At 46.5% G+C, this 22,056-nt stretch overlaps 1 protein-coding gene across 1 annotated transcript in view; it reads left to right on the forward strand.

The window, feature by feature from the left end:
• The window catches only part of HRH1 (histamine receptor H1), an 86,183-nt gene that overhangs the window by 1,587 nt on the left and 62,540 nt on the right, over nucleotides 1-22,056 (forward strand). The window lies entirely within an intron of this gene.

Consider the following 22,056-nt stretch of genomic DNA (forward strand, 5'->3'; position numbering starts at 1 on the left):
AACAGAGATACTCTGTGAGGCTCAGAGAAGTTAAGTAACTTGCCTGAGGTTGCCCAGCTGGTCCCTGGCAGAGTTAGGATTTGAACATGGGTCTTATCGTGCAGATGGGACCTTAGGTCTCTCCTGCTTGTGGCGGTCAGCAGCAAAGGTGAAGCCTAGAGAGATGCCAGGCAGCAGGGTCTCTGATGCTCCTGCAGGCGCTCTTCTTTCTCTCTAATAGGTGTCCTGCAGGAGGCATACTGCTGAGTGGCTGATCCCTCACAGGAATCCCTAATGACCCCATGTAAATCCCTAACGACCCCATGTAAATCCTCAAGGCTTGCTAGACCTTCACACATGAGCACAAAGCTGCCTAATCCTACTGGCTGACTCAAGACGTATTTTCTTGGTGGAGGAAGGGTCTGTAGGGAAGTCTGTACTGTCCATTTTCAAGTGACAAAGAATCCTTACAAGGTGGGAGGTGGCCCAGCACTGCCTGTCCATGATTTCAGAGCTGGGTGGAGGCTAGAGCTGCCTGCCAGGGACCCTGGAGCCCAGAGGAGTCGTTTAGGCAATCCTCGGCTGGGAGTGGTCCCTCTTGGCCCTGGGCTGAGTGTCTGAGGTAGGAAGAACTTCCTTTCCTTGGACTCTCTCAGAATTCCGTGTTTGTACTTTCATTTTTACACGCAAGGAGTGGCTGATGGAAAATGGTGTGGCTTTCTGTAACAAAGAGGAGGCATAGCAAAGAGATCAGAGCTGTGGATTCTGGTGCTGGCTCAAACTCCAGAGCTGTCACGGAGGAGCTCTGTGGCATTGGGCATGTTGCTATACCTCTCTGTTCCTCAGTTCCCCGTTTTTAGAGCAGGAGTGTTCATAGCACCTTCCTCACTGGGTTGGTGAGAGAATTATGTTCATGTGTATAAAGCACCTAAATGATGCCATGTAATACATAAAAGTGCTATTTAAACGCTAGCTGTTATTGTGTTACTATGAAGGTCAAACAGGCTAGCTTTTATCCTGGCTCTGCCACCTGCATGCTGCCCCCCACCTCTGTAAGCCTCTTGCTCTCTTGTCTGTAAAGGGGGAAGAGATACACTGTTAGATGTAAATGTGTGTCCCCGAAGTCTTAGTGAAATCTCAACCTTTAAATAGCCTAAATCCCAAAGTCTCCGTGCAGACTTATTTATTTATTTTTATAAATTTTTTTAAATATATTTTTTATTAAGATATTACATATGTGTCCTTGTCCCCGCGTTACCCTCTACCCCCCCTCCCCCCGCTCATGCCCTCACTCCCCCCTTCCCCCCCCTCCCGTTGTCCGTGTCCATTGGTTAGGCCTATATGCCTGCATGTAAGTCCTTTGGTTGATCTTTCCCCCTTACCCCCACCCTCCCCTACCCTCCCCCCAAAGCCCGACAGTCCAATCAATGCCTCTCCTTCTCTGGATCTGTCCTTGTTCATCAGTTTATGTTCATTATATTCCACAAATGAGTGAGATCATGTGGTATTTATCCGCTCTCCAGTTCCATCCATGCTGTGGCAAATGGTAAGAGTTCCTTTTTCTTCTTCCTCTTCTTAAAGAATACCTTTCAGCATTTCATATAATGCTGGTTTGGTGGTGATGAACTCCTTTAGCTTTTTCTTATCCGTGAAGCTCTTTCTCTGACCTTCTATTCTGAATGATAGCTTTGCTGGATAAAGTAATCTTGGTTGCAGGTTCATGCTATTCATCACTTTGAATATTTCTTGCCACTCTCTTCTGGCCTGCATGGTTTCTGTTGAGAAATCAGCTGACAGTCGTATGGGTACTCCCTTGTAGGTAACTGACTGTCTTTCTCTTGCTGCTTTTAAGATTCTCTCTTTGTCTTTTGCTCTTGGCATTTTAATTATGATGTGTCTTGGTGTGGTCCTCTCTGGATTCCTTTTGTTTGGGGTTCTCTGCACTTCCTGGACTTGTAAGTCTATTTCTTTCACCAGGTAGGGGAAATTTTCTGTCATTATTTCTTCAAATAGGTTTTCAATATCTTGCCCTCTCTCTTCTTCTGGTACCCCTATAATTCTGATGTTGGTACGCTTGAAGTTGTCCCAGAGGCTCCTTACACTATCTTCATATTTTTGGAATCTCTTTTCTTTTTTCTTTTTCAGTTGGGTATTTTTTGTTTCTTTGTATTTCAAATCTTTGACTTGATTCTTGGGATCCTCTTGTCTGCTGTTGGATCTCTGTAAATTATTCTTTATTTCAGTCAGTGTATGCTTAATTTCTAGTTGATCCTTTTTCATGTCCTCCAGGGTCTCACTATACTTATTGAGGGACTCATTAAATTTATCGGCAGTTTCCATAAAATTCTTGAAAAACCTTATAAACGTGGCTTTGAACTCTATATCCAGTCATTTGCTTTCTTCCATTTCTGCCATTTGTGACCTGTTTCTTTGTCCCTGTGTTGATAGAGTGGCTTTGTGTGCTAGGTGTCCTGTAAGGCCCAGTGGCTCAGCCTCCCCAGTTACCTGAGGTAAGCTATACCTTGGTTGTTGTAGGATCACTGGGAGGAATTGACCTCCCGGCCAATTGGCAGTGAGAATCAGCTGTGTCTGCAGTGGGAGAACTTCTGTGCTGGAGACACCCTTCTGGGGCAAGACTTGCTTCAGTGGGGCTTTGGTGCTCACTGAGACTGCACCCTGAGTGTGTCCCTTATGGATCTGAGGAGTTGTGATCTGCATGGTCCCCCTCTGACCACTGGGTACAGTGGCTCTTGGATCTAAGGAGGTGCTAATTTAGCCTCTGCCTGAGGTTACACAGCAGGAACTACGAAGAGAACTGCAGTTTCCCCTTCCTTTTTTTGACCCTGATGAGGCTCAGCTGTGAAGCAATGCAAGCCGCTGTGGGGCCTTGGGAAGTTCTGGGTCTGTCTGGCCAGGCTGCAGTTAGGTAATTACAGGTTACAAAGGGCCGGGGCATTCATATGCAAAAGCCTCTGCCGCAGCCTGGGTGGGGCGGGGGCTCAAGGAATCAAAGGGCGGAGCAAGCAGCTATGGCGGAGCCTCAGCCCTGCCCTAAGGAGTCCCGAGTCTCAGTGTCCCGGTAACGGCTGCAAGCACCTCTGAGGGAAAGCCGCCCTCAAGTTAAACAGTCCAGTTTCTCCCCGTATGAGTCCTGGGTCCCCAGAGACTTCCCGGAACCGGAGTTCAGAGCCGTCGGGAGCTTGTGACTCCCTCCGGATTCAAAAAGACAGCCGCGTCCTCAGGTGCCAGCCCTTTTCCGCGCGCGAGCCCCCTACCTCTGCACTTTACTTCCGCAGCTCCTCTGGCTCTCAGTGTGCTTTTCTTCCCTTCTAGTTGTAGAATTTACACTCAGCCATCCTTCCTGTAGTTCTGGATGATGTCCGTTTTGTGTTTTTGACATAGTTTTCAATTGTTGTGGGAGGCAGCAATTTCCCGGTGTTTATCTATGCCGCCATCTTAGTTTTCCCAAATTTTTTTAAAAATGTATTTTATTGATTTTTTACAGAGAGGAAGGGAGAGAGATAGAGAGTTAGAAACACCGATGAGAGAGAAACATCGATCTGCTGCCTCCTGCACATCTCCCACTGGGGATGTGCCCGCAACCAAGTTACATGCCCTTGACCGGAATCGAACCTGGGACCCTTGAGTCCGCAGGCCGACGCTCTATCCACTGAGCCAAACCAGTTTCGGCCATGCAGACTTATTTAAACTTTCCAGAGTTTTACTGGGTACTCAGCAAAAGCTGGGCATTACCACAATTATCACTATTATGGCCAACCTCACTCCTTCATGCTGCAGCTTAAACTTTACTCTCTGGCTTGTTTCTGGGCAGAATGGATTTGGGGCACTTTTCTGACTTGTGTGGGCAGGAGAAAGGCTCTTCCTTTCTTGCAGTGAGGCTCTCTCTTCATGGTCATTTCTCAGGTCCCTAAGGAACAAATGTGGGCTTCTTGGTGGTTGTGGGATGTCAGAGGGTAGGACTGAAGTTAATTTCACCAGGTTCCATGTTCTCATCAAGGCAAAGCTTTCAACAGAACGTACCACCCCAGCTGCCTTTCAGATTGTCCTACTGACTTGGGATATTTTGTGTACCTTCCAGGGAAAGTGGACACATCCAGAGTTCTGAAATGTTGTCCCTTAAAGGCAGAACGGTGGAGTGAAAAATAGTTCAGGTTTAGAGCCCACCTTGGCCTTTTGAGCTGAGTGACCTTGAGCATCAGTTTCCTCATCTGCAAAATGGCCAGTGATCGTATTTTCCGGTCTGTTTCTCAGGATGGAAAAGCAGAGAAAAGAAGGGGAAAGCAGGTAGTATAAACGGCAAAGAATTGCATGCAATTTTAAGTGCTTCTCATTAGCATTCAGGCTGGACGTTAGCAGTAATTGCTCCTGATCCAAGACGTTTTATCTGCAAGATGTACCTGGCAGAGGATCATTCAGGCCCCCGTTGCCTGCTGCCCTGCCTTTCACAGTGATGATGAGCACTTCTGAATTGCGGGATGTAATTATAATAAAGCTCCTGTATCTTATTTATAAGTGACTCACTTCTGCCATTAATGGTAGCCGAGGACTCAGGCACACACTCATCGGGAACAATGCCACTGATGCTGTGGGAAGAGAGACCAGGATGCCTCTCTTCTCTCTTGCTCACTTTCCCTGCTGTCATTCTCCAGTGATAATGCACAAGAACCACATGGGCCAAGATCAAAGCTGACAGCTCACCATTTGTGCAGCAGCTTGGATAGCAAGGCCCATTGAAACTTGGGCCAGCAGAATGGATGTTAGAAATCATTACATCACAACAGAGAGGATGGAGGAGAGGAGCTTGAGGAAGGCACCTCCAGGGAGTGCTTAAAAGCATGGACTGGTGCCTAACAGACCTGAGTTTGAATCTTGGTTCTGCCAGCTGGTTAGTTGAGGTATGATTTTTGACTATCTTCTTAACTAGACTCACAGCCCTGATAGAGCAGAGACCAAGTCCGTCTTATTCACCAGGGTATTCACAGCTCCTAGCCCACAGAAGGGGCTCATGAATGCCTAATCAGTGAGTGAATATATGAATGACCAGTTGCTTGATTGAGCCTCAGCTTTGTCATATGTAAAATGGGGCTAGTATAGCATCTGCCTTGTAGGTTGGCTGTGAGGACTGAATGAGGAAATGTTATGCACAGAATAAGCACGCAACACTGCCCTCGGTGACAGATTGATGAGCAGAAACAGGGACACAGCTGGCCTAATCTGGGAGAGAAAACTTTTCCCCACCCTCACTCAGACCAACAAGGGGCAATAATGCTAGTCATGAGAATTCCCTGCATTCATACAGCACTTTACAAAGGGCTTTCATCCATTGACTCCTAACAACTAGGCATAATGGCTCTTCCTGTTTTACAGGCGAGGAAACTGAGGCTTGGGGAGGTTGGTGGAATGCCCAAAGTCACACATTTTAGAAGCCCAGGTTGCTCTGATCTGGGAGCTGTTATTGCTCAGCTCTCTATTGGTCCACAGAGGGTGTAAGGTGTACTGTTTCGTCTTCCATGAACATGGTATTTCTCTTCATTATTTAGGATATCTTTAACTTCTCATGGTACAGTTTCTTAATTTTCCCTTGGTGGCATTGCACATATATTTTTTTAGATACATTGCTAGTTGTTGGATATTTTCAATGCTATTTTAAATAATATACATTCATAACTTAATGCTCTATAGGTAACTTTTTGGCAAAAATATGTCTCCATTTTGCATATTGATTTTATATCCAGAAATCTTGCCAAGCTTTCTTACTAATGAAAGAAAAAAAAAAAGAGTAGTTATAGATTCTTTTGGAAACACTGTATATGTAATACAATTATAGGAAGTAAAAATAATAGTTTTGTTTCTTTCTTTACAATTCTTTTGTTCCTATTTCTTTTTCTCCCCCCACCCCCCACCCCATCTTACTGCCCTGACTAAGACCTTAGTACAAGAGTAAATTAAAGATGGGATGGTGGGCATCTTGCCTCTTGCAGCTCTAAGGAGCTCTACATTTGGTGACCAGGTATAACGTTTACTCCAGGGTTTTGGGAGGTGGTCTTTACCAGATGAAAGAAGTTCCTTCCTATTCCCAATTTGCTGAGTGTCTGTTTTCTTTTTAGTCATAAATGGAAGTAGAGTTTGTAACAGATGTTTTCCCTGCATCTGCTCAGATGGTCATATGATTTTTCTTTGTCATTCTGTTCACTTGGTGAACTGCATTGATTTCTGTTTTTCTGGAATAAACCCAACTCGCATTGTCCTATAGCATCATTATTGCTGGTTTATTTCTGCTCACCATTTTGCTTGGAATTTTAACAACATGAGTTCATGAGTGAGACCCATTGGCAGTTTCCCTTTCTAGTGCTTACTTGTCAAACTTTGGTATCAAGGTTATGCTGGCCTCACGAAACAAAGTGGGCAGTATTCCCACTTTTTTGATTCTCTAGAAAAGATTGTGCAAGCTGGGTGTTGTTCTTATTGAGTGCTTGGTGAACCTCACCAGTGAGACTCCCAGTGGGTGGACACTAGAGTAGGGGGAGTGGGGAAGGCAACCGGTTTCAGCTCAGTCTAAGGGGAAACTTTCCAACAGCGAGAGGCGAGGCTGCCTCAGGCAGCAGTGAACAGGGACTGTGACCAGGGCTGTCTAAGTGCCCCCGAGCCTTGGGTACGGTTCTTCCAAACGAGGATCACGAATGAAGGGAGCTCAGCCCAGAGTGAAAGTCTGATGCCAGTGAGTTCCACTTGAGTCTCCTCCTGCTTCTTTTAAAATTGCTGCAGCTGCAGTCAGTGTACTCACCATGAATTATTATTCCCTGGTGCCCACAGATGGAGGCACCAGACTCCATGGACTGTTCTTCTTCCAGTTGGTATCAGTTTGCCTGGAATCCCCAGATTATAACCCGAGGCTACATCTCTCCTGCTGATTCCCCTTGTTCCTCTAGGGCCGTGGTCAGCAAACTGCGGCTCCTGAGCCACATGCGGCTCTTCGGTCCCTTGAGTGTGGCTCTTCCTAAGCCTTAGGAGTACCCTAATTAAGTTAATAACAATGTACCTACCTATATAGTTTAAGTTTAAAAAATTGGGCTCTCAAAAGAAATTCCAATCGTTGTACTGTTGATATTTGGCTCTGTTGACTAATGAGTTTGCCGACCACTGCCCTAGGGTTGCTAGATTTGGGGATGTTTCTCACCCCAATCTTCCCTCATTCCTCTTTTACTTAAAAGTACCCAGCTCTGTGCTAATTTGTATCCTCTTTTTTTAAAAAAAAATATATTTTATTGATTTTTTACAGAGAGGAAGGGAGAGGGATAGAGAGTTAGCAACATTGATGAGAGAGAAACATCGATTCCACTGCCTCCTGCACACTCCCCACTAGGGATGTGCCTGCAACCCAGGTACATGCCCTTGACTGGAATTGAACCTGGGACCCTTCAGTTCCCAGACCGACGCTCTATCCAGTGAGCCAAACCGGTTAGGGCTGATTTGTATCCTCTTTCTTGATCCCCATAACAATGTTATGAGGTACTTACTATTACCCCCATTATTCAGATTAGGAAAACAAAGTTTCTAGCTGTCATCGTTTTAATGGTTTCCTATTTCACATTAAATTATCACTCTCTAACCTGTTTGGGTTTGGGTATAAGGAAAAGGTCTAACTTCAGTTTTTTATCCACATAGTTAACCAGTTGTGCCCATCCTATTACTGTTTCTTCCTTTTCTCACCTACGCCACCTGTATCTCACCTATGCCACCTCTATCAGACACTAACTTACTCCCTATCTTCTGAGGCAGAGCTGCGGCATTGCACACCTCCAGGGGGCACCATTCACATGGTTTTCTATCTTGGGTCTCAGGGTATGTGATTGGAAACCCTGTTATTAGTAGCAGGTCTCTTTCCAGGCTGTCTGTTCTGGTGTTGAACTTTCTGCTGATTCTAGTGGATGACCGTCAGGCAGGGTCATGGCAGGAAACAGAGCAAACGCCAACTGGGCACAGCACAGGTGGGCACGGGGGCGGGGGGGGGGGGGAGTGGGGATCTGAGCCATTGCTGCTTTGCTGGTTACCTGCATAGTGTATGTTTTCATAGCCAGCAAAGGCATCTGCTTTCCCCTTCTTTTATTGCTTTTTTCTTTCTAACTCTCTAGGCAATTTTCACTCGGTTTATTCTTTTGGCAGAACTTCATTTACTTACTGGCTGGCTTTTCTCTGTTCCTGGAGAGATTCGTAATTCAGTAAATCCACCTGCTGTCCCTCTGCCTGAGCCCACGAGAAGCACAGTTCCATCTGCAGCCTACACACGTGACCTGGAGCGTTTGTCGATGTGACTGTTTTTTGGTCCTGGGCCCCAAATGAAAGCCTCGCTTTCTCTCCTCTGTCCACGGCCCCTAGCTGCCTGTATGGGCCTCTGGCAGATCCCAGTTTCAGCCTCCTTGGAGAAAGACGATCTAGCTCTTCAAAGCACACCCCTAGGGGCCCCCTTGAGCACATTTAAGGGAAACCATAAATTCTGCATTTAAATCGGAAAACAATCTTCTGATAAGTTCTTGCAAAGCAGAAAGAGACAGAGAGACAAAATGTAATTGTAGATATAAATTCAATTATATAAATGATACCCACAAATTCAGTTTACAGTTAGGATCATGGTTTCCAGGGCCAGATGACGTAGATTCCCATCTGGTTCCAACACTCTCCAGAGTATGTCCCGGGCAAGTCACCCAACCTGTCTTTGCCTTAATTCCTTCAACTGTGAAGTGAGATTAGTGACTGCATTCAGAGACAGGATTGCTATGAGTATTAAGTGAGTCATGAAGTTCCAAAGAATTAATATTTGAAAAGCATTTACAGCAGAGCCTGACAACTCAGAACTGTTATTAAATAAACCAGTGATTTTCAACCAGTGTGTCACAATACACTGGTGTGCCGCAAGAATTTTTAAAATATGTGAAACCTGATTATTTAGTTCGGGCACCAACCTCTTTTCCCTTAGATTGTCAAATAAAAAAAATGACAACAGCCAAAACAACAATAGCCGTTTGGTGTAAATGAATCAAAAGTTTGCCCTGAGCGGTGTGGATCACTGGGTAGAGTGTGGCCCCTTGCACCAAAGGGTCGCAGGTTGATTCCTGGTCAGGGCACATACCCAGGTTTCGGTTTGATCCCCAGTCAGGACACTTGCGTGAGGCAACCAATCAATATTTCTCACATCGATGTTTCTCTCTCTCTCCCTCTCCCTTCCTCTCTCTCTAGAACCAATGAAAAACATATCCTTGGGTGAGGATTTTAAAAAATTATATCTATCTTTTGTCAGATCAGCAAAAAATATACATTTTTTAGCATGCCACAGAATTTTAGTAGTTTATGTGTGCCATGAGGTGAAAAGTATTGAAAACTGTGAAATAAACCAATTAATGAACAAAGATATTATATGAATTTCTTTTTCTCCAAGGTATTGGGAGTCATTTTGTCATGTTCCAAAACAAATTCCATTGGGTTTTTAGAATTTGAAATTGTATTAATTCTACATTATCAATTTCTGACCTGTCTCTTGTGAGTAGTATTTTCTGTGTAAAGATGTTTCCTCCCAAATTGGACTGGAAGCTTCTTCAGGGGAGCTACATGTCACTTTGCTGAAGCTCTCCACAATAAGATTCTTAAAAAAAAAGAAATGTTTTTATTGATTTTTGAGAGAGAGGAAGGGAGGGGAATAGAGAGATAGAAACATTGATTGGCTGCCTCCTGCAAGCTCCCTACCGGGGATCGAGCCCACAACCTGGGCATGTGCCCTGACCAGGAATGAAACCAGTGACCTCTTGGTTCATGGGTTGACACGCATCCACTGAGCCACACCGGCCAGGCTAAGATTCTTCTCAAAAGTGCTAGAACCTAGAGGCACATGGGTTTGGTGGCAATAGTCGGGGTTTCAGAGTCTGGATCTGGACTCACATCTTAATGCCCTCAATAGTTACCTTTGTGACCTCAGAGGAAGCATACTAACCTCCCTGGCCCCAGTTTCCTCATCTATAAAAGGGAGATTAATAATAATAATAATACTCATTTCACGGCATTATCGAGTGCCTCTTCCCCCAGATTTTGCAGTGCCTTTTCATCACTGAAGACTCAGATGCCCCCCCCCCCCCGCCTTGGAGAGGCCTTCTCTGACCACCCCATTTTTACCCCCACACAAATGTAGTCATTCTCCATGGATTTTCTATATAGCGCCCCCCCCCCCCCCCCTCGACCCAGATTACCAGCTCCAGGATTGTAGGGACATCATCTGCTTGGTTTACTGCTAAACCTGAAATTAGCACCTGGCACCTAGTAGGTGTGCAGTAAAAATGTATTGGCTGAAGCTCACAGTGATATCCTTAAAGACAAGGGTGTGTCCAGATCACGCAAATGGTGGCGAAGACCACCAAGAGGGTGAATGTCCCTGGCACATTTTAGCATTCACACACCTGAAATGCTATTAGGCATTTTGGAAGTAGTAAGAATCACTGGGCAAAGATGAGCTCTTCTCACGGTTGTATCCAGAGCTCAATAAATATTTGTCAGTCACTTATTGATTGATTCTCACAGCATCCAGCACTGAGGCCCTGAGAAGCTCCATTAATGAGTCAGGAATACAAGACAGGGTTTTCTCCCACTGCTCAGTCCTGTAGGGGGGCTGGGATAGGTCAATAAACAGCACTCCTTTGCCTGGTCTGAGTTCTAGATCGACTGAGAATTAAGACCAAAAAGCAGGGCAGCTGGATAGTAAATGTCACTGTTATTATGTTGACATTGGAGCATGCGGCTGCCTAATGCTGAAAGCCAGAATGTTGGGTATCCTTGCCTGGCACAGTGCAGAGGGGCCCCTTCTCCTTCCAGCTAGATAGAGAGCAAACCCAGACATATGCTCCCTGCAAACAGGCTGGATTTTAAGAGAATCAGAGAAGAGGCTGGGTTCACCTACCTATTTCATCTCCAACACACTCACAGATATGAGACACCATGCACAGAGCTACAGGAGGAACAAATGAGGAGGGGGAGAGAGGCCAGGGCCAGTGATGGCGAACCTTTAGAGCTCGGCATGTCAGCATTTTGAAAAACCCTAACTTAACTCTGGTGCCATGTCACATATAGAAATTTTTTGATATTTGCAACCATAGTAAAACAAAGACTTATATTTTTGATATTTATTTTATATATTTAAATGCCATTTAACAAAGAAAAATCAACCACAAAAATGAGTTTGCGTGTCACCTCTGACACACGTGTCATAGGTTCACCATCACTGGGCCAGGCTGTAAAGGTAGTAAGACTCCCATTACATGGAAGGAAATGTGAGGAAGAAAATCAGGCAAGAAGCCCTTTGGGGGATGAGCTCAAGAGAGCCCGGGAGATTCAGAGGCTTCTAATGCCTGCTTATTCCTTGTACCTTTCTGATCCCTCCTATCCAGCTGACAGAGGAAAGGAACTGTCACCTATTGAGAGAGCACTCTAGGCCGGGGATTTCCCTTCATATGCTGCCCAGTCTTCTCTACAGCCCTCTGAAATAAGTAATTAGTATGCCCATTTTATAGATAAGAAAACTGAGGCTAGAGATGTTGACCAACTTATACTAGAGTGAAACTGGGGAGACGCCGATGACAGTTGTCCAGATGAGACAGGATAGTCACTTGGACCAGGGGTGGTGGTGATGGAGGGAAATGGACAGATGGAGACTATTTGGAGTAGAGCATTTGGATTGACAGGTGGCTGAGTGTGGTGAGGTTACATGGGGCATTACTAGAGGACAGCGTTAAAGCAGTGCTATTGGGTAACTTGGGGGGGTTGGTTTTGTTTTTTCACACTTTGGGTAGAATAGATGTGGCCCTCCTAGGCAACAATTATTCAAACAATTAAGAAATCCACAGGCACCACATCTGCACATCTCAGGGGAACTGAAACTGATGATCACTCACTCTTAATTGGAAGTGGTAGCTGGAGTGTGCTCAGAGAATTAAAACATGCAGGGCGAAGGTAGGGAGCTACAGGGAAAAAATGCTTGGGTCTGGAAGACTTGTAAGAAAGGGGATCCAAAGACACCCCTTCCCCCATATCCATCTTCCCTTAGAGGTGGCAGTTATGACACGCCACTGTCCCGTCATGTTTACGGTGTTCAGCCAGCCCTCTTCAGCATCCTCCCTATCCCAGCTTGAGCTTGAGCCTTGATCTTCCTCCCTAGAACTCCTAACATAGCTTCCTGCCCCAAGGTAGCTCCCGGCTTTCCCCTGCTTTCTCATTAGCATATTGTGTCGGATTGCAGGGGCTGGAGACACACCCACTTTAGCCTTGGTTAATGGGTTTTGTTGGCTGGGTATCTAATAGAATAATAGAGCTATATGGAAATTGTCCAGGACGCTGTAACGTCATGACCTATCTACAAGCGGCTGGAGAGCTACAGGAGAGTGGGGCAGCGAGCTGTGAGCAGCGGAGATCTACTAGCAGTGGTGGGTGGGGTGGCCAGCTGAGGCAAGCGGCAGCGAGCTACTCACGCACGGATTCGTGCGCAGGGCTACTAGTATAGGAATATAAGAATGACAGAAAACAGTGTCTCCACCATACTGCCAGTCCCACAGGGAACTGAGCAATCATTTGAATCCACTGGAGACCCATGAACCTGTCCTCCCTGCAGCAGTGACCTCTGCTTCCCTCTCTACTGCTGGAATGAGGGCCCTCGGCTCCTTGTTCCTCTGCTTTGGCTGTTCTCGCTCAGACCAACTAACTCTTCCTATTCTGTGCTCTACTTTTCATTCATTTAACAAATACTTATTGAGCACCTACTGTGCTCCGGGTCTCCTCTAGGCACGTGGGATACTCTTTAGAACAGTGATGGCAAACCTATGACACGTGTGTCAGAGGTGACACGCGAACTCATTTTTTTGGTTGATTTTTCTTTGTTAAATGGCATTTAAATATATAAAATAAATATCAAAAATATAAGTCTTTGTTTTACTATGGTTGCAAATATCAAAAAGTTTCTATATGTGACATGGCACCAGAGTTAAGTTAGGGTTTTTCCAAATGCTGACACGCCGAGCTCAAAAGGTTCGTCATCACTGCTTTAGAACAAAGCAGACACCTGCTCAGGTGGAGCCTATATTCTACCTCCTGGCTTCTGCTTATCTATAACATCTGTTGTCTTGTGGCTTCTGGTTGCCCATGACATTTGTGGTCTCGTGGCTTCTAGTGGCACATGACACCTGTTGTTCCATGACATCATGGCCTCCCGACTTCTGTAGCTGCATGATATTTTTTATTTCTGCCCCAATCCCTACCAACTGCTTCTCTGTCTGTTTCACATTCAACTTAAGAGGGAATCATCTTATTTCAGTTATCCAATTGGCCAGAATATTTGCCCCAGGCTACCTCATAGAGAACCCATAAATGACTGTCAAGGACTGATCTGGGTGCTGAGATACAGGGATGAACAAGATGGAAGGTAGAAGGTGAGGCAAGAGTAAACTAACAAATGAGTATAAATGCAGTGTTGGAGAAGAGTAAGTGATAAGCCAGGTAGGAGAATGGGGGGGTGTCTTTTTACAGAGTGGGAGGGGTGGCATGGGAATCAATGAGGAACTGAGGAAAAAGCATTCTGGTTTGGAATATTCTAGAAAGAGACGAGGCCCGAGTGGCTAGCACTGAGTGTAAGCGATGGGGTCAGAGAAGTCATGGGGTAGAAATGTAGGGCCTTGTTGGCCGTTGTGAGGACCTGGCTTTTGTTCAGAAGACATTGGAGCCATGGAAGGTTTCTAGCTTTCAATGACACAGTCCAATGTGTAACGAAAAGCATGGCCCTGACGCTGTGTGGATGATACACCAAAGGAAGGGGAGAGCAGTGGCAGAGCAATATCATGAAGGGCTAACGCTGTCAGTTATTCAAGCAGAGGGTGGTGGTGGCCTAGACCAGGTATGACATGGGAGTGAAGAAAATGATCAGCTTTCCGTCCTGGCCAGGTGGCTCAGTTGGTTAGAGTGTCCACCCGTATGCCCAAAGGTTGCAAGTTTGATTCTGGTCAGGGCACATACCTAGTTTGAGGGTTCAATACCTGGTTGGGGTGTGGCAAGAGGCAACTGATTCATGTTTCTCTCACATCCATATTTCTCTCTCTCTCTCTCTCTCTCTCTCTCTCTCTCTCTCTCTCTCTCTCCCCCCCCCCCCCCCCCCCGCTCTCCTCTCTCTCTAAAATCAATAAACATATCCTTGTGGAGGATTAAAAATAAAAAATAAAAAAAGTGATCAGCTTTCAGGTCTATTTTGAAGGTAGAACTGAGCATCTGCGCATCATGGATGTCTCTCTAATACACTTTGCCCCAGTCTCCAGGTAGCTTAGCCTCCTCTCTGCTCCTGAGGTGATTATCCTGGGTGCTGCTGATGGGTTCCCTAGTCTATAACGAGGAAATAACCATCTCTCCCTCCTGGTGTCATTGTGAGCATGCAGGGCCCTGGTGGGGCTCCTAGGGCAAAGTGGATGCCCAGCAAATGAGAGCTATTGTTAGAACACTGGGGGCGGGGTCAGTATGCAAACAGGTCAGACTTCTCCCAGGGGATTTGGGCAGCCCTGGCTTTGCTATGTTCAGGAACCTTGGGGTTGGGATCTTGCCAGTAGAAAACAGAAGAGCAGCCCCCTTTACTGAACTCCAACCAGGAGCCTGGGTCTTTTCCAAGCTCATTGCAAATTCTCACAGCCCTCAGAGCAATGAGACCACCTACCCCATTCTGCAGAGTCTCAGAGAGGTGAGGGGATTCACCCAAGAACCATAGCAAGTGGCAGAGTTTGGGCCTGAGCAGCTGAATCCTGGCCAAGAGGCAAAGTGGTATAGTGATTAAAGACCTAGTCTCAGGGCCCAGGGAAAGCACATTTGAATCCTGGCTCAGCCACTGACTAGCTGTATGACCCTTGGCACGCCTCTTCCCCTCTCTGTGCCTCAGTCTCCTGGTCTGTAAAATGGGTCCCTCACCTGATGGGGTGGGAAGTAAGGGAGAGTATGGATATGAAGTATTGGGCAGGACCCACACAGAGTGGGCACTCAACAGATGTGAGTGCTCCCTTTCCTTACCCCCAGACCTATGTCTCTGTGACCCCTGCCTGGCATCTCTGCCAGCATGTTGAAGTAGATGCCCTATTGCTAGATGCTGTCATGGAAACCAAGAGATGGAGCAATAGGAAAGGCCCAGAGGAGGTATAGGAAGGGGATGTCATTCCCTTGCTCACTCTGTGGCCCACCTCAGCCAGCTCATTACAGCAGTGATGGCTCAGAGGCACAGAGGTGGTGGTGGAGGAGACAAAGACTGGCTGGGCTCAAATAGAGGCTTTGTTCCTGTAGGGAGTGAGGGATATAGGGCACCACCTATGGGGCCCCCAAAGCTTGGGAGGCTGGAGCCAGGATGTGACTCATTCTGGAATCCTTTGTCCATCTGCCATTCTCTCAGCACTCTTCAAGAGGCAACACACTGTCTTCCCCTTTGAAACAACCTTTCCACCCCACCTCTGACTAGTCAAAGCCTATGACCCTTCTGATTGTCTTTCATAATCAATCTCAAAACGAGTTGCTCATTGTCTTGCAGGCAAGAACAGCTCCATTTGGGGACCTGGTCCCCTTTCCAGGTGTTCTTCAATAATTAGACCCCTTTTTGAAATATATATATATATATATTTTTTTTTTTAATTGAATTTTTACAGAGAGGAAGGGAGAGGGATAGAGAGTTAGAAACATCAATCAGCTGCCTCCTGCACACCCCCTACTGGGGATGTGCCCGCAACCAAGGTACATGCCCTTGACCGGAATCAAACCTGGGACCCTTCAGTCCGCAGGCTGACGCTCTATCCACTGAGCCAAACCGGTCAGAGCAATAATTAGACCCTTTTGACACCTTGTTCCTAGAAAAGGGTCTCTTTCCCCTTCTGCACACCCCAGCCCCTGTGACTCCATCCTATAACTCTTCCTGCCTTCTGTTCCCCCAGCATGTCAACATTACTCGCCTCCTCCTCCCCATTTTAGGATGTAGGCTTCAAGCTTTGCCACTTTCAGGAGGAACTCCAAAGAAGGACTCCTGAGCTTGGAGTCCTACAGAGCTGTGTTAGAATTCCCACTTGCGCTGCCGCTTATACAATGTGTGACTGGCCAGTGGCCCCTGGGAGTCTCAGTTTTCTTATCTGTTCCGGGCAGACTGGCCTCATAGAATTCAATGAGCTAACTCAGGTAAAGCACCTTCAAACTGCATTACTGTTATCACTTCCTGCCTTTCTTAAAATTCAGGAACAAAGAAGGAAGCAGAAACACACACAACATACACACACGCGTATACTTTGTTTATAAAATCAAACCATTCCTCTTGAGATGGAAAGAATCTGCTAAACTCCTTCTTTGGAGATGTTGCCAACTTTGCATCAGTTTCTCAAACATTAATCATGCACCTCCTATGTGCCAGGCTGTGTGCTAGGCACGGAGGAGGCGGGGGGGGGGGGGAGGGAACAAGGCATGATTCATGCTTTTGAACTTGGTAAGGAAGGCAGACCTAGACTCAGGCAGTCTCCAGACAATAAGGTATGAGTTATGTTCTAGATGTTCACAGGGTTAGGTATGCACAAAAGCTGGGGTTGGAGTTGAGGAGGGCACAGTTTTCACAGCTGAGAGTGTGCCAGCTGAGTTTTGAAAGATGAGTGGGACTTGATTCAGCAAAACAAGGTGAGATGAGCTTTCCAGACAGAAAATAGTGCCTGAGCAGAGCAAAATATCAGCCCAAATAGCATGGTATGTGCAGGAAACTGTAAGGCGTTTAGTTTTGCCAGGGCATAAGGTAAAGCTTAAGAGCAGGGGGTGGTGGGAGATGAGTGCGCCTAAGAGAAGTAGCCTCTCAGTCTTGGTCTAACCTGGAATCTTTCCATCACAATGAATGAAAGATTCAGGGTTACCAGGAGACAAATGGGCATGGAAGGGTTTTAACAGCCCATTTATTGCATTTATTGTCTGGAACCTTGCTCTTCATGGGGTGGTTCTGGGACCAGCAGCAACAACTTCACTTGGGAGCTTGTGGGAAATGCAGAATCTCAGTCCCCACCCCCAAACCTGCAAATTAGAATCTGCATTTTGACAAGGAGACATGTATGCACAATACAGTTAGAGGTGTACACAGTGCCAAAAAGCTTTCAGATATTGCTCACTCTGCTTCCAGCCCCCTGGCAACGTGGGGCTTTTTGCTACTCAAGCAGTCCAGGACCCCTGAATAGGCATGTTTCACTAGTCTTAGAGGAGTACTAGGTGGGAATTGCCCCAACTCTGGGACACCTCTTAAAAGAGGAGATGTCTAAGTCCCTTTTTACCTCCCTGAGGCCTTTTGCCTCATCTGAAGCAGGATCATGTGTCATATCTTCTCTGTTCCTTGTTATAAATAGTCTCCAAATAAAAGATATTTGGGTAAGAGATTTGGCAGGTGCTACGTGACTCCTTCTTTGGGATAGTTTATCTTAAAGTGCCGGGAGCCGGTCCATCCTTGCATTTGCCGGGAGCCGGTCCATCCTTGCTGTTTCAAGGGACCTGGCATATATGGCATACTGTTCTTAATATGTTTGCTCACCTTCTGGCACTATGTGTTTTAACCAAGGTCACCTCTCTGAGAAAGATTGTTTCCCCAGGTAGGGATTTTCCCCTGAAGTTAGGGAGGGAATAAAACCCCTTAACTAAGTGCCAGGCGGGTAATTAATCACTTTAACTACGAACAATCATGCTTAAGCTACATAATCTTTACTCCCTGGAATGGAGATAAACACCCTAACCTTTGGAATAGAGATTGATAGGATTGGAATCAACTGGTATAAATACAGATGTAACAAGACAACAGAACACAGAACCTAGACACACAGAACCTAGACACAGAACCTACACAGAACCTAGAGACAGAAGAACTTCGCTGGAGAGAACATGGCAAAAGATCCTGGACGGAAACTGGCCACAGAACCTAGAGACAGAACCTAGCAAGAGAACATAGCAAAAGATCCTGGACAGAAACTGGCCACACAACCTAGAGACAGAACCTAGCGAGAGAACATGGCAAAAGATCTTGGACAGAACCTGGCTACAGAACCTGGCTGGAGAACCTACAGAACCTGGCAATAGAACCAGGCAAGAGAACCCAACCATGCTGATCAACTGAACGCTGCCTCTGTGTCATTCCTTTTTCGCCGACTCCGTCCACACCTTTGGGGACCCCTGGACCTGCTGGGGTTGGACCCCAGAATTAAAGGACAGGGCACCCACACCTTGTGTGTGTCACTTGCTTAACAGCCCATTTTTCATCTGCATGTTCTCTTGAGAAAGGGAACATGACTGTAGTCTCTCCCATTTTCAAGAACTATGGAAATTATGCCTGGCCAGTGTAGATCAGTGGTTGAACATCAGCCCATGAATCAGGAGGCCACGGTTTGATTCCAGGTCAGGGCACATGCCTGGGTTGCAGGCTCGATCCCCAGTAGGGGGCATGCAGGAGGCAGCTGATTGAAGTTTCTCTCTCATCAATGTTTCTATCTCTTTATCCCACTCTCTTCCTTTGTCTAAAATCAATTATATATATATATATATATTAGAGGCCTGGTGCACAGATTCATACACCGGTGGGGTCCCTCGGTGTGGTCTGCGGGGATCGGGCTGAAACTGGCAGTCCAACTCCTGCCAGGCGTTCTTGTTTATCTGGCCCCACTGTGCCTGCTGACGCTGCTGCTCGGTAGGCTTGCTGCCACTCCACTGCATCTGGTACCCGTCGGTCAGCTGAGCGGCACTCCCACTGTGGGAGCACACTGACCACCAGGGGGCAGCTCCTGCATTGAACAACTGCCCACTGGTGGTCAGTGCATGTCATAGCACCTGGTCAAACAGTCGAACAGTCACTTAAACTTTTATATATACTGGAGGCCCAATGCATGAAATTCGTGCAAAGGGCTTTGCCCTTGCAGCTGCGGCAGCTTGCCTCGGACCTCACAGTCCGGAAGGTCATCTGAAAGGATGTCCGGAAGGTCGTTCGACTGTCCAGTCTAATTAGCATATTATGCTTTTATTATTATAGATATACTAGAGGCCTGGTGCATGAAATTCGTGTACTCAGTTGGTGGGGGCGATCCTTCAGCCCGGCCTGCACCCTCTTGCAGTGTGGGAGCCCTGCGATTGATTGCCCCACAGAGGGAGAACCCACCCACTGCCGCCGGCTGGGTAGCCTGGGCCGCCCTCTGTGGGACGATCACAGGGCGATGGCGGGGCCCCCGACCAATCGCATTGCACCCGCCTTGGCTGCGTCAGTCAGTGCTGGGTTGCTGCAGTGCCCGCAACCCAGGAGGGACCAAGAGGTCAGCAGGTCAGCCCGCTCGCCAGTCCCTGCCCACATGAGCCTGCTGCGTGCGCAGCCTGGCGTTCAGTCGTCTGTTTGGTAGTTTTGGACATTATAGACTCTGGCTCTTTATATATTAGGATATTTAAAAGAACCATGGGAATTAGGCCAATTGACTTGGGCTTCAGCTGGGGACACTTGGGAGCTATTGAAGAATTCTAAGGAAGGGAATGGGAAGTTGATTGCTGCCAAGTGAGGAAGATGAGGCCTGGGTCTGACCCGTTTTGGTCATACTGCATCAACCCTCAGAGGGTCCATACTTTCTCCTGCTAATTGGGCAGTGGCTTAGGGACTCTGAGTTCATAACTTGTCCTGTCTGCTGGAGACTCAAGCAGCAGCTAAATTTGAACCAGCAATTTAGAACTGGCTGAGAATAAAATTTGGAACTTTTTGCAGGTCATATGGGGCCAGTGAGATTATCTATTTAGATCTGCGCAGTTTAGAGCTGCAGCTGGAATCTTGGCCTCTCTTGGGAATCCCTCCTAATTTTCACATCAGTCCTTGGGGTGCATGAAGGGCCTTGTAAGGAACTCAGGACCTCCAGGCCCAGCTGGGAAGGGGGAGAAAGAATGAGAAGCAAAGGCCCAGAAGTCCGCTTGTTGCTTTTAGTTAATCCATAAGGAACAAACTAGAGCAGTATTTCCCCAAAGTCACTCTTTGGAATCCTAAATGACAGAAATTTCCATGGCTGAATAAATTTGGAAATGCTATGTATCAAATTTACAATACCCAGGAAAGTGTAGAGACTTTGGGTGGGACACAGCCTGGCTTTGAATCTCAGTGTCATTATTAGCTGCGTGATCTTGGGCAATAAACTTCACTTCTTGGGTTCATTCAGTCTCCTTGTCTGCAAAGTGGGAATAATGGCAGTACGGATGACATAGTAAAGTTATTATGAGGATTCATGAGATAATGCCTAGCACATGTCTCACACATTAGAAAACACTAAATAGCCCTGACCATTTTGGCTCAGTGGCTAGAGCATCGGCCTGTGGACTGAAGAGTCCCAGGTTCGATTCCGGTCAAGGGCATGTACCTTGGTTGTGGGCACATCCCCAGTAGGGGGTGTGCAGGAGGCAGCTGATCGATGCTTCTCTCTCATCGATGTTTCTAACTCTCTATCCCTCTCCCTTCCTCTCTGTAAAAAATAAAATGTATTTTTTAAAAATAAAAAAGAAAACACTAAATAAAGGGGAGCTGTTAAATTACTCTATTTTTAATATCATTAAATTATATTATAAAAATTCATTTTATATATAAATGATTATCTTGGTATTTTACCTTTAAAGTCTCTGAGAAATCCTACAGTAAAATCTGCTTGACTTTATAAACCCAGTGTTTCTGAAATTTATTTGATTTTGGAGTCTCCTTTTTCATGTAACATACAGGACTTTCCTAAGGAATTCATGCTCTGTGGAACTCTGAGAAATACTAATTTTTATGTTTTGAGAATAGTCTGGGGAAGCCAATGTCTCTGAGCCAGGATTCAGTTCAAACACGAATCCTTCTGGGTCTAAAGAGTTATGCTTCCTCCTCTATCTTTTCTTCCCCCAAGATCATCACTTGCCAGAATTATAGCACTAGAAGTAGGGGGTTGAGACTTGAGAGTCTAGCCCAGGCCTTGGAAAACTCCTGCTCATCCTTCAGTACCCCATTTCTATATTCACTTTTCTCAGAGGACTTCCCATCTTGCCCATGCAGAATAAGTTCCAATGTGAGAAGGCCATGTTCCCTGATGTAAACCTGACAGGGCGTACCACATTGAACCATAGCTATCTGCTACACTAGAGGCCTGATGCACGAAATTCGTGCAAGAGTAGGTCTTCCTTCCCCCAGCTGCTGGCACCGGCTTCCCTCACAGAGGGAGGCCCCACCCACCTACCTAAGCCTGCCGGCCTGTGGCCTGGGCCTCCCTCTGTGGGGCGATCATGGGGCGATAGCCAGGCCCCCAACCAATCATATCGCACCCGCCTTGGTTGGCCTGGCGCCAGTAGGTGTCATAGTGTGGACGTCCAGAAGGTCATTCGATCTAATTAGCATATTACACTTTTATTATTATAGATGATTATCTCCTCTCAGCTGGACTGTGAACTTCTTCGTGCATCATGTGTGTATCATCTCAGTACTCTAAGACAGCACTTGACAAGACCATATTTTATTCACCACCTTCTAGGGATTCCTAATGACTCAGCCAGAGAGGAAGAGTGAAAAAATAGCTCTGGGTCTTCTCAGGCTGGAAGTGGCCATGTCAGCTCTGACAACGCTGCTGGTTCCCATTGTCTGGGGAAAAAGGGTCAGATCTCTGGTTGCCAAATGCATGATCAATACCTTTCTGAGGTTCCTGAGTGCAGAAGCCCAGGAGGCAGGAGATGAAAACCAGGATTTCTGCTGCAAAAGGGCAGAGAGAACCACAAAGGAATGATGGCAAGAAAAGCCAGCTCCCAGGGCCCACTCCCGACTTCATGTATCCTGAACTGTAAAATTGGTGACTTATTGAGAGCTAACTGAGGGCCCTGTGTATGCTTTACCATAGAAGGAGACAGCTGTCCCCAATGCTGGAGGTGAGCCTAGTGCAGGGGGCCTGGCTAATTCTGGACAGCTCAAAGGCCAGAGCTGTCCACAGCTTAGGGATTTAGCCCAAGATGCCTGGACCCCAGCAGTGGTGAGAA

Source organism: Myotis myotis, unplaced genomic scaffold (genome assembly GCF_014108235.1).
Source record: "Myotis myotis isolate mMyoMyo1 unplaced genomic scaffold, mMyoMyo1.p scaffold_m19_p_13, whole genome shotgun sequence".
Classification (NCBI taxonomy): Eukaryota; Metazoa; Chordata; class Mammalia; order Chiroptera; family Vespertilionidae; genus Myotis; species Myotis myotis.